Below are 12,452 nucleotides of genomic sequence, written 5' to 3'. Positions count from 1 at the left end.
GTGCGTTGGAAAGTGGAGCTGGTGGCTGTAGAATCCGCTTCAACTGGTCCACCAGCTCTTGAAGGTGATCGGGGGTGCTCATGTTGTCGTCGTTATGGGTCCGGGCTTCTGTTATGAAGCGGACAGGAGACAGAGGTAAGGAAACGTTAGGGTGTTTATTAAATGACAACAAGGAGCACATGAAGGATAGCCAGGAGGATCAGGAATGATGTTGGGGTCTTTTCCTCCGTGGCTGGGTAACAGGAATACACGAGGATGGACAGCACACACCAGATACAGCTGACAGAGGATGACACAGACTTGGAAGGACTGGAAGACAGGACGATTCGGGAGGACCAGGAAGACTAGGAGGAATACAAAGAGAACAGGTAAGTAAATCGTTTGTTTTAGCTGAGGATGACTACGCTGAGTGGTCGCTCAGTTGTCCGCTTTCGTCGAGACGAGCCCGGACAATGAGCGACTGGAGTGCTGTGCTTTTATCTGGTGCTCGTGAATGTGATGCAGCTGTGTGCTCATTAGAAGTCAGGTGATGGTGATCTTCGTGAGTGGGGGTCGTGAGAGCCTGACCAATCCATGACAGGTTTGTTCTGTAGACTATCAGAAAATAAAATCGCTTAAAGGGGCTAATAATATTGACCTTTAAATGGTTTTTAAAAAATTCAAAACTGCTTTTATACTAGCCGAAATAAAACAAATAAGACTTTCTCCAGAAGAAAAAAATATTATCGGAAATACTGTGAAAAATTCCTGGCTCTGTTAAACATATTTTGGGAAATATTTAAAAAAGAAAGAAAAGAAAAAATCACAGGAGGGATAATAATTTTGACTTCAACAGTATGTAATTTATAAATATTACCAAGTTTCTATATGGGAGTTCACAAGTGCTGCCTTTTTTTTGTTGCCCCGAAAGCACGAGGTTAACGGATGCTTCCAAGTGTACCTCTGCCCATAAAGCTTGAAACAAATCATTCACATGGCTAGACAGTTCAATAGACTGTGCAGTATCACGTCGAGATGAAGCAAGCTCACATGGGTGAAAAGTCACACTATAGAGGCTTTTCATTTGGATCAAACAGAGAAGAAAGCACATCTTAACTTGCCGACTGAACCCAGAACAGTGTGTGGTGATGTAGTGTCTGAAGATACAGGATATTCGTCATCAACCCCTGAGAGGACAGATAATCCAGTCCCCCCCACCCATGCTAACCATTAATAATCTGCTGGTCAAATCCTCCCCCATCATTTGCCACTGGCCAAAACCATAACATAACCATCCCCCTCCTACCATCAGACACATGTATTTTTTTTCCACTTCTGTTAGGCCATTGTCAATAGGTTCTACCACAAATTTATTAATAAAATTATGTGTTTTATTAAATCAAACAAGACTAATAAAACAGTGTAGTTCTGGCTCTCGAATTATAACTAAAGAGTCAATGCAACCCAGCTTCAATCATTAGACAAATCTGTCTCTACTTATATTGAAAAATATGAAAATGCATCAGGGTCAACAATGAAGAGTTTTTGAGGCTTTTTAATAGTTTACAATGTAAAAAATAGCACAAATCATTTCATTACATATCAAAAGAACCGGAAATACAAATTCATTGTTTCTTTACATGGTTTATATTTTGACAAAATCCTTCAAACAACTAGTTTTTACCCATTTGTCAGCACGGTTTTACAAATTAATGAAAATATAATAACATTTATTATGATTAGATAAAAAAAAAATCTATTTAGTGAGATATGTGTATTATTTTCTATCTGTCTTGATATACACTAACTGGCCACTATATTAGGTACACCTGTCCACCTGCTCATTAACGCAAATTTCTAATCAGCCAATCACATGGCAGCAACTCAATGAATTCAGCCATGTAGACAAGATCAAGACGATCTGCTGCAGTTCGAACCAAGCATCAGAATGGGGTAGAAAGGTAATCTAAGTGTCTTTGAATGTGGCATGGTTGTTTGCTCCAGACGAGCTGGTCTGAGTATTTCAGAAACTGGTGATCTACTGGGATTTTCACACACCACCATCTCTAGAGTTGGTTCGAAAAAGAGAAAATATCCAGTGAGTGGCAGTTGGGACAATAGAATATTGGAAAAGCGTTGCCTGGTCTGATAAGTCTCAATTTCTGCTGCGACATTCGAATAGCAGGGTCAGAATTTGGCATCACAAATTAAAGCATGGACCCATTCTGCCTTGTATCAACGGTTCAGGCTGGTGGTGGTGGTGTAATGGAGTGGGGGATATTTTCTCGGCACACCTTGGGCCTATTAGTACCTATTTAGCATTGTGTCATCACCACAGCCTACCTGAGTATTGTTGCTGACCATGTCCATCGCTTTCATCTCAGACTGGTTTCTTGAACATGACAAGGATTTCACTGCAGTCAAATGGCCTCTACAGTCACCAGAACTCAATCCAATAAAACACCTTTGGGATGTGGTGGAACGGGAGATTCGCATCATGGATGTGCAGCCGACAATCCCAATAGCATCTGGATGCAGACTTTATGATACAAGCTGCAACTGCGTGATGCTATCATGTCAATATGGACCGAAATCTCCGAGGAATATTTCCAATAGCTTATTGAAATGATGCCATAAGGATTAAGGCAGTTCTGAAGGCAAAGGGGGTCCAACCCGGTACTAGTAAGGTGTACCTAATAAAGTGGCCGGTGAGGAACTATCAACATTTTATTTTCACAAAATTATTTGAAACACTTTTCGTGCATTTATGTATATTTTTAAAGTTATAAAATATATTACAATTAGTTTGAATGTGTTTTTATATACCAAAATTGGAAATGTCTTGACCTGTTAAAAGGAACAAATGTAACATTCGTGTTCGTGTTAAATCCATTTTATGTAAATTGTGATTAAGTTTTACACGCAGGTCCAATACCGACGTCCATGTTGATTGACTTGACAGCAGAGCTTTTATTCATAAAGCCGAATGCTTCTAACACCCTTTGCAATCACCCATAGCAACATAATCAATCAATTATAGTGTCAAGACTTTTCCATAAATAACGAATTTCATCAGAATTAACCGTTTATTATGTATTTAGTGAACAATGAGTGACACCTGCTGGCATTGCGTCAATTACCTTTAGTTTACACACCACCGACCACCACGCCCTTCCTCACGTCGAACTCTTCTTCTCATGGTGGATAGGAGATGATTTTCGCGGGCTTGAGTAGCTTTAGTGTGTAGAGGGAACTGTAGTTTATTTAAAAGATTTCTTTTTTTAGTACCACATGTATGTTCTTCAAGTTGTTTAATCAATGACGCCTATCTATTGGAGCACTTTCGTTTAGCCGCGAACCAACTCATTAGAAGACAGCTGCATGGCAGAGTTAATGCAAGTGTTTATCAGAAGCTCCTTTGGGAACATACGACTGGTCTGTTGCGTTCAGACAAACCTATCACACATCAAAACAGGTAAAGCAGTTCCTTGAAGCTGAAATCATTGAACTAATGAAATGACAGCTCATGTCTTGATTTAAACCTGATTGAAAAACCAGGACTGGAAAATCCTTGCTAGGAAATCCACACAGTCACCAAACCTGCTCACTCTCATCTGGTACAGGTGACAGTAGTATAGTTTTACACTATTGAAACTACATTTCTGATTATAAAGCATTTAAGTATCACAAAACTAATATATAATCTAATATGTATGTGACAGCTATTTATGTAAGGAATAATTGACAATGGGTAGGGCCAGATGGAATCTGCGGACGTTTTTTGCTATTTCTGTGGAGAATTTTGGTAAAAATCATTTATTTTGGGAGTATCATAACTAAAACCTTAATATGTTTAATAAAAATAGTATCTTTTTAACTTTTATTTAATGTTTAAAATGCAAATCCAATTAGATTCACTTTATTTGGTAAACAAAGCAAGTCTCTCATATAATATCTCTACTAAAAGACAGAAAATATTACTGTACAAACTGCATTGTACATAAATCAGATGAATATTTTCATATTAGTCAATAATATTACTGTAATTAATTTAAAAACTGAATGAATATAGATTTACGCACATTTACTCAAGTAAATAAACAGAATTAATGATAATTTAGCTAAAAATCTGCTAAAATCTGCAGAATTCTGCACGCGCAGATTCCGTGTGGGCCTAACAATGGGTCATTGAATTATTAGAAAAATAATGCATGCTTGAGATGAGATGATTTTCTAGGGCTCAAGTGGCTTTTTTGTGTAGCAGGAACTTTAGTTTATTTAAATATTTATTTTTCAGGTATACACAGTTGAAGTCAGAATTATTAGCCCCCTTTGAATTTTATTTCTTTTTATAAATATTTCCCAAATGACTTTTAACAGAGCAAGGAAATTTTCACAGTATCTCTGATAATATTTTTTCTTCTGGAGAAAGTCTTATTTGTTTTATTTTGGCTAGAATAAAAGCATTTAAAATTTTTTTTTAGACACATTTTAAGGTCAAATTTATAGCCCATTTAAGCTATATTTTTTATATACCCATCATTATACAATAACTTGCCTAATTACCCTTACCTGCCTAGTTAACCTAACCTAGTCATGCCTTTAAATGTCACTTTAAGCTGTATAGAAGTGTCTTGAAAAATATCTAGTAAAATATTATTTACTGTCATGATAATAATTAATAATATAATTTGGGGGGCTAATAATTCTGACTTCAACTGTATGTATGTTTTTCTAGTTGTTTAATCAATGTCGCCTATCTATTGGACTACTTTCATGTAGCCACGAATAGGTTTGTTGAAAAACTAACATGAAAACAGGTGAATTACATTACAAACTCATTAGAAGTTAGCTGCATGGCAGAGTTGATGCACGTGTTTATCAGAAGCTCCTTTAGGAACATTCAAACAATGAACATTACATCAATGACACAGCCAAACATGTAAAGCAGTTTCTTGAAGCTGAAATAATGAAATGACAGCTGATTTAAACCTTCAATATGCTCACAGAGGCTGAGAAATCGATAGTCACCAAACTTGCTTGCTCTCATCTTGTACAGGTGACTAGTGTAGTTTTACTATATGATAAAGCATTTAAATATACGTATTATACTAACCATCTAAAGCTGTGGTCACACTAGACTTTTCTTCCCGTAGACTTCCATTCATACGCACGCGAATGCGTCAGACCGGAAACACAAAGTCGTGCGTCAAGTTTCGCAGATCGCTGCGTTGGAAAGTTTAAGCTTGTTGAACTCTGACCTGCGAAATCGTATCACTTGACTACGTGAGACCAATCGAGGATCAAAACATGACCGCTCTAGACAGAACTTTAAAATATGGACCAATCGCTCACTTTTTAAAATGTCTTATCATCTTGTTTAATCCCGCCCTTTTCGCTGTGCCGAATTTGCAAGCTTAAACTCGAGTGTGACCGCAGCTTAATATAGAGTGACTATTATGTAAGAAAAAACTGACAACGGGTTCATTGAATTCATTGAATTTTCAGAAAAATAGTGCACACTTGAGATGATGGTGTTATACCTCGGGTGTGCAATGTGCATTATTTTCTAATAATTCAACAGCCCAGCTTAATGGTTACCACATCTAAAGACACCGTTCAGAATGATGTTGTTTTTCAATACATTTGCCAGGATTTTGTCTTCAAACATCTCCTGCCCGCCCTGTATGTATATTTTTCCCAATTTCTGTTTTTTGTTTAACAGAGAGAAGATTTTTTTTCAACACATTTCTAAACATAATAGTTTTAATAACTCATTTCTAATAACTTATTTATTTTATCTTTGCCATGATGACAGTGCAGAATATTTTACTAGATATTTTTCAAGATACTAGTATTCAGCTTAGAGTGACATTTAAAGACTTAACTAGGTTAATTAGGCAAGTTAGGGTAATTAGGCAAGTCATTGTATAATGATGGTTTGTTCTGTAGACACTCGAAAAAATAATATTGCTTAGGGGGGTTATTAATATTGGCCTTAAAATGGTTTTTAAATAATAAAAAGCGTTTATTCTCAATAAAATATATTAAATAAAACAAATAAGACTTTCAGAAGAAAGATAGGAAATACTGTTGAAATTTCCTTGCTGTGAAACTGAAAATATTTCCAATATTTTGACATCCATATTGCAAATATGACAAATTTAATATATGTGAAATCTAAATATGATCTTGTATTTCCATGTATCAGATTTCTGTATGGGTTGTAGTGATCTGGAAGTGTAATTTAGTCATGACCTGCCTAAAGCTACTTCATCAGCCAATCAGAATCAATCATTCAACTTCCCTGTACTATTTAAATTGTATATACTATATCGTTACAACAATTTACATTGCAAGCATCAGAAGATCACCTCACAATACAGCCCTATTAATATCAGTTTATACTTAAATGACGCACTGTAAGAAAAATACACAATAATTACAACACTTCTGGTCACATTGTAAGTCTCCTTTTGTTTCTTGTAGCGTACACAATGCTGTATCTTCATCTAATGCCAAATGTGAAGGGAGGATGGCAGATGGCAAGGCTTTATTATGCAGAGGAATGAAGCAACCACATGGAGTGACCGAACCCGATAGAGTAACCACATGGCCTGGATGTATTACAGCCGTGTACGAGGGATCAGAGAGGTTCAGATGAGGTGTGTGCACATACTCACAGAGACTATGATGAAGGGCAATGATTATGAGGCAGAGCTGTAATTGTAACCTGTGCTGCAGTGCTGTATTGAGAGGATATGGATGTGTTTCTGACCTGAAGTTCAATTATGTGCAATTCCATGCAAACGTCAACCTTTCTATGGAAAAATAAATGTGACAAAAACAGCGCAACCCTACACTGTAAAAAAAAAAAAAAGTCTTGCTGTCTTCAATTTTTTTAGTTGAATCAAATTAACCTTTCTAGTCCTCTCAACTTCAATCAAATATATTAAGTTAAACTTTGTATGACTTAAAGCAACATATAAATATTTGTTCTCTTGACTTTTTGTGTGCACTGTGAAAAGTGATTATAGCACGGAGACCCGGAAGGGACGTGGTGGTGGGGGAAAAATAGGTGGAAGAAAAAAAAATGGGTGGAAGAAAAAAAAATGGGTGATAGAATAACATATTTTAAGTTTCTCCACAAACACTTGCTGTTCACTTCATTCATGTAAACCCTCCCGTTTTTGCCAAAATTCTCCTGTATTTTACCATTCTATCCCACTATCATTCTATCATTAAGTATTTTCCCATATTCTGATATATTTTTATTCTTAAAAGCACGCTGAAATTAATATTAAAATGTCTGAAATTACTTTCTTTACATTAAAGCTGTGCGTCGATCGTCGCCTTTCATATGCAACCTCTTAACCAGTGAATGCATGTATAAGCGCTGACTAACAGATGCGCTTCGTACAATAAACCGATCCCAGATCAGCTTTGGTACACGCCATTTACAGACGAGCAAAAGTGCAGGACACTTTTGAATTCGGGTGTATGTTTAAACAGACAAATAAACTGAATAACATGTAAACATCTCCGTCCTGCATATTTTATTTTAAAAAGCTAATTTTCTCCTAAATGAGCACAAACAGTTTCTAAAGTAATGGAATGCTTTCATTATAGATCTGTGCATTCTTACAGAGACACCTCTGTTATCAAACAAAACAAAAGGAGAGATTCATTTGCTGCTCACTTGTTTGAGAACAGAGGTGTCACTTTAAATGGCGTGTACAGAAGCTGATCTGGGATCAGTTTATTGTACGGTGCGCGTCTGTCAGCCAGCGCTTATACATGCATTCACTGGTTCAGAGGTTGCATATGAAAGGCGACGATCGGCACACAATGTTAATGTAAAGAAAGTGGGATAGAATGGTAAAATATAGGGAATTTTGGCAAAAACGGGAGGGTTTACATGAATGAAGTGAAGTGAGATAACGCAAAACATCTTTGCGAGGGAACGCAAAAACCTTAAAAATATGTTTTCCTATCTCTGTTTTTTTTTCTCCCATCCAGTTTTTTTTCTTCCACCAATTTTCCCCACCATCACATCCCTTTCAGGTCTCCGTATTAAAGCGACTAAACCAATTACCTTAAAATCAACAAGTTGACTTCACAAAGATAATGTAAGTATACCCATTGTAACTTGGAACTGTTAAGTTGACTTAATTTTTATAATTGTGCTAATTGTACTCACTTTTGTAAGGTCAACTAATCACTTTTTACTTTGTCAGACTATTTTAGCACTACTGTTTTTAAATTATCGCTGTTATTATTACAATATTACATTTTTGGTGCTTCATTAAGTTTATAAAATCTACAATTATAGCCTGTATAAAATTTAGAAGACACACTGGAGTCTGGAAGAGCAGATTTATTTTAGTTACTGTATGTCATTTTGATAAATACAGAAAACTGAAAAAAAATATATATATAATAAAGGTGTATTGGAAAAAAGTGATTAGTTTACTTTTTATTTAAAACGAAGTGAGTACAATTTGCATAATTCTAAAAATTAAGTCAACTTTACAGTTCCAAGTTACAATGGGTAAACTTTTTTTTTGTAAAGTCAACTTGTTTACTAGTTACTTTAAGTAACTAATCACTTTTTACAGTGTACAGTATCGACCTTATTCTTTAATGCGGAAGTGCGCGCGTTTTAGCGATTGTTTTAGAACTTCCGATTCAGCTGCCTATGGGAGAAATGACCAGGAATAAACAGCAGAAAATGGTCAAACTACTTACTCTACAAACAAGTGTTTGCATGACAATACAGACAAAGTGAAATAATATAATATGAAAATATCAGTTTGCAACACCAAGCAGCAAAACGTGCTGTTTTTAAAGAACCCATATTATACATGAAATAGGGTCATATTTAGGTTGTAAGGGTCTCCAACAACAGTCTAATATGCATGCAAGGTCAAAAAACACTTTCATGGTCTTATAATCTGCATTTATTTTTACCTAATTATTCCAGCGACTCCCATATGAATCGTTCAGTGATTCATTTGTTCCCAAACCCCTCCTCAGCGCGAAGCTAATCTGCGCTGATTGGACCGATGACAGCCTGCTGCGATTGGTCGACGACACTGACAGGCTTCAGTGCGAGACAGAGTGAAATGCCCAGCTGCTAATCAACAATATAAAAGTAGTCACAGTGCATACACGCTTCAAAGTGGATTTTGGCTGCCAATGGGTGAATGTAAATACAGACGATGGACTAGAAAATACTGACGGCTAACTATTTTATTGAGCAAAAAGTCCAAGAACTAGCTTTACACGCGATATGAGAATATATAGAGTTAACCTGATACAGTACACGCGGTTACAAGTAACAAAACATAACTAAATACATCATTTGCAAGCTAGAGTAAACGAGGCAACAGTTTTAATCGCACGTACATACACTTGTGAAATGGGGGAAGAAACTGATCCATGTTCTGACAGTCTTTACTGATCCTTCCTTTAACAAACCGATGAAGTCTTCTTTGTAAGCATGTAGTTTCCAGAAGCAATCGAACTGCTCAAGGCTGGGCTATATTGCTAAGGTTTCATCTTTGGGTGAACTGTCAATAATATCCATCTGCACAGCGTGACTTCATTCGACCGGTGTCTGTGTGTGTCTCTCTGTGTGTGTGTGTGTGTGTGACTTTTTTTCTGTTAGTGGGCGGGGCCGCAGGTTTCAAATCTCCCGGGTTTGCGCGCGCAACTACTTGTGTTTCGTAGCCGCGTCATCACGAAACACCTAATGACTCGTTATCAAGACGACTCATTTGAAGCACTATGAGTCGACTCTTTTATAGATGAATCAATAGTTTTAAACACTGTACACTTACAGATTTAAGCCTTAGCTGGATATTTCACTTCACTTAGAGCTGTGTTACACACTACATGGAAGGGCATTTTCAAAAATCCATAATATGGGCTCTTTAACATTTAAAAATGAATGAAAGTGAATGAGACCGGAAGTCTCAAGCCAAAATGATTCAAATGGCTGCACCAACTCGTACGCAGAGAATAAGGTGAATACTGTAAAAAATGTTGGGTTCCAGTAGTGGTAATTTAAGTAGATTGAACATCAAACAATAAATTTTACACCCAAAATCAATGTTTTCAAATTGTATAAAAGTTTTATTTTGTATCAAAGTTGTTTGTCGAGGCTCATATTTCATATGTAGTTTGAAAAAGCAGCAAAAATCGTTTCATGAGTGTGCAGACAATTTATTCATATAGTCCCAACACAAATCGATTAAGTTAACTAAACAAATTTAAGTGGATTGAACAAAAATTTATTAAGTTGTCCCCCAAAAATCTCAATTTTAAGTAGACTGAACAAGCAGCAACATATTTTTTTGTATCAAAGTTGTTTGTCTAGGCTCATATTTTACAATACTGTAAAAAAGAAAAATAATATACAGTATATATTTAGTATTTTCTTTTGGATTGTGCAGCTTAATTTACAGAATTTCTACAAAGTAAACTCGCATTCTTTATTTCTCATCCATATTGTGGGTTTATTTCTCTCATTTGAAACACAAAACACATTTACAGACTGATATTTTTTCCTTAACTCTGTGGTTCGTTGTTTTGGAAAATATTAAAATGTTTACTGTATACGTTTTCAGTAAATTTATGTTTCACATTTTTATCTCAAATGTCACATCCATCATGCTGGGATTGCTCTTACAAAACAGTAATTGCGCTCTTGCTGAAGTTTGCTAGCACTTACAATGATGGGGATCAAAGTCAGCAATCATATGACACACTAACATATGACATGGGTTTGTATTCATATTTGAATCACAGGGTTTATTACAGCTAACACTGCTTAGGCTGACCCGGTCATTTATAATTCCAAACAAAACTATGACATGTTGTGCTTTAGAGGCTTCTCTGTAAATTTATTGCTCATTTAATCAAAATGGCTTAGCATTTTTATGGTTTTTAGAAACCCCTAAAGTGCTGATTTCTTCTGCACACTGCAAAAAAAAAAAATATTTTTGTCTTGTTCCTAGTCTAGATATGTGCAAATTCATAAAGGGGAGCTATTATAAGTGCAAAAATCTCTTTTATAAGGAGTTCAACCACAGTTTTATGGCAACAGTCTGTGAAAATAACCAGCTTCTAATGGTAAAAATGCATTAATTAAAAATTTTATAATCAAATTTCATAAAAGTCTGCAGAAACACTTTGATTGACATTTTCTCTTTGTACATCTTCAGAGGAGGAAAGTCCCACCTATTAGTAACGATCTCTCCCTCATTAGCATAAACAGCCCTGAGTGAGAAGCAGCCATCCGCCATTAAAGTTTACATTGTACCTGTTGAAGATAATGTTAGCAACTAAGAGACATGTGGAGTTTTAGGACACACAAATAAACACTGTAGTCTCGATAGTCCGCCTTCTTCTGGGCCACTTTTGCGGCCTTTTGAAAAGACGGTGTAGAACAAAATCTCATTTGAATTTAAAGCGACAGTCACCAAAGTGGCATAATTTTGATCAAAGCCTAAAAGAGGCAATTTCAAAAAGTTTTGGAAAATATTTGTGACTGTTCCCACAAAATAGAGGCATATGGTCACCCTACGATGTATTGTAGTATTAATAATTGGCACGTGTCTTAAAGGTGCTGTATGTTAGTTTTTGACTCTTCTAAAGCATAAAAATATAATATGTTTGCAGATATTTAAGAAACATGCTAAGTGAACATTCTTGTGTATCTGAAAAACAATGCTGAAGTCAGATATTCGGCTGTCTTTGTTTTGGTCTGTTAACCCGCCCACTGCCAGTTTAGCCAATTGTATTTCTGCAGCCCGGGTTGCCTTGGTGGAAAACAGTGTATTTCATTCATTCAGTCAGGAAGGTTCTCTAAGCATGCATTCAAGACTAAAATACGACCTCCGGTGGACAGTAGCAGACTCCGAAATGAGACGCAGATTCAGAGTTCCACATGAGGAGGTTATTAATTAGTAAATAATTTAAATATTATGAACATAAACATTAGGTGAGCAGGTTACATTGTAACCCCGTGTCATAACAACACACTACGAGACGATTTGCATTGATAAGCAGTTTAGCTGTTTGCACCAGACAAAACACAACGGAAATTTAAATACAGCCATTCAGAAGCACAGAATAGTGCGCTTACTGCACTCCAATGAAATGTAAAGTTTACAATCTAATTAATACTATCCGCTGCAGCTTTCAGTAGGATGGCAATAAATGTAATGTAAAATGGTATTCAGACTCACATTATTAGCATTTAACACTACATAAAGCACATGAGGTGTACCTGAGGTGATCATTGTTAGTTTATCCTGTTGTTCAGCTTTAAGAAATTGAAGCCGTTTCTAAAATATCAATTTCATGTGTTGATTAGAACAAAAACTCTCTTTAATATGGAAAACATTCCTTCCTTCTCGTGCTGTTTCTTTTATTTATAACACGTCTTAAATCAGCCTTTAGGCTCG

Source organism: Danio aesculapii, chromosome 12 (assembly GCF_903798145.1).
Source record: "Danio aesculapii chromosome 12, fDanAes4.1, whole genome shotgun sequence".
Classification (NCBI taxonomy): Eukaryota; Metazoa; Chordata; class Actinopteri; order Cypriniformes; family Danionidae; genus Danio; species Danio aesculapii.
Note: the sequence above shows the minus strand (reverse complement) of the source record.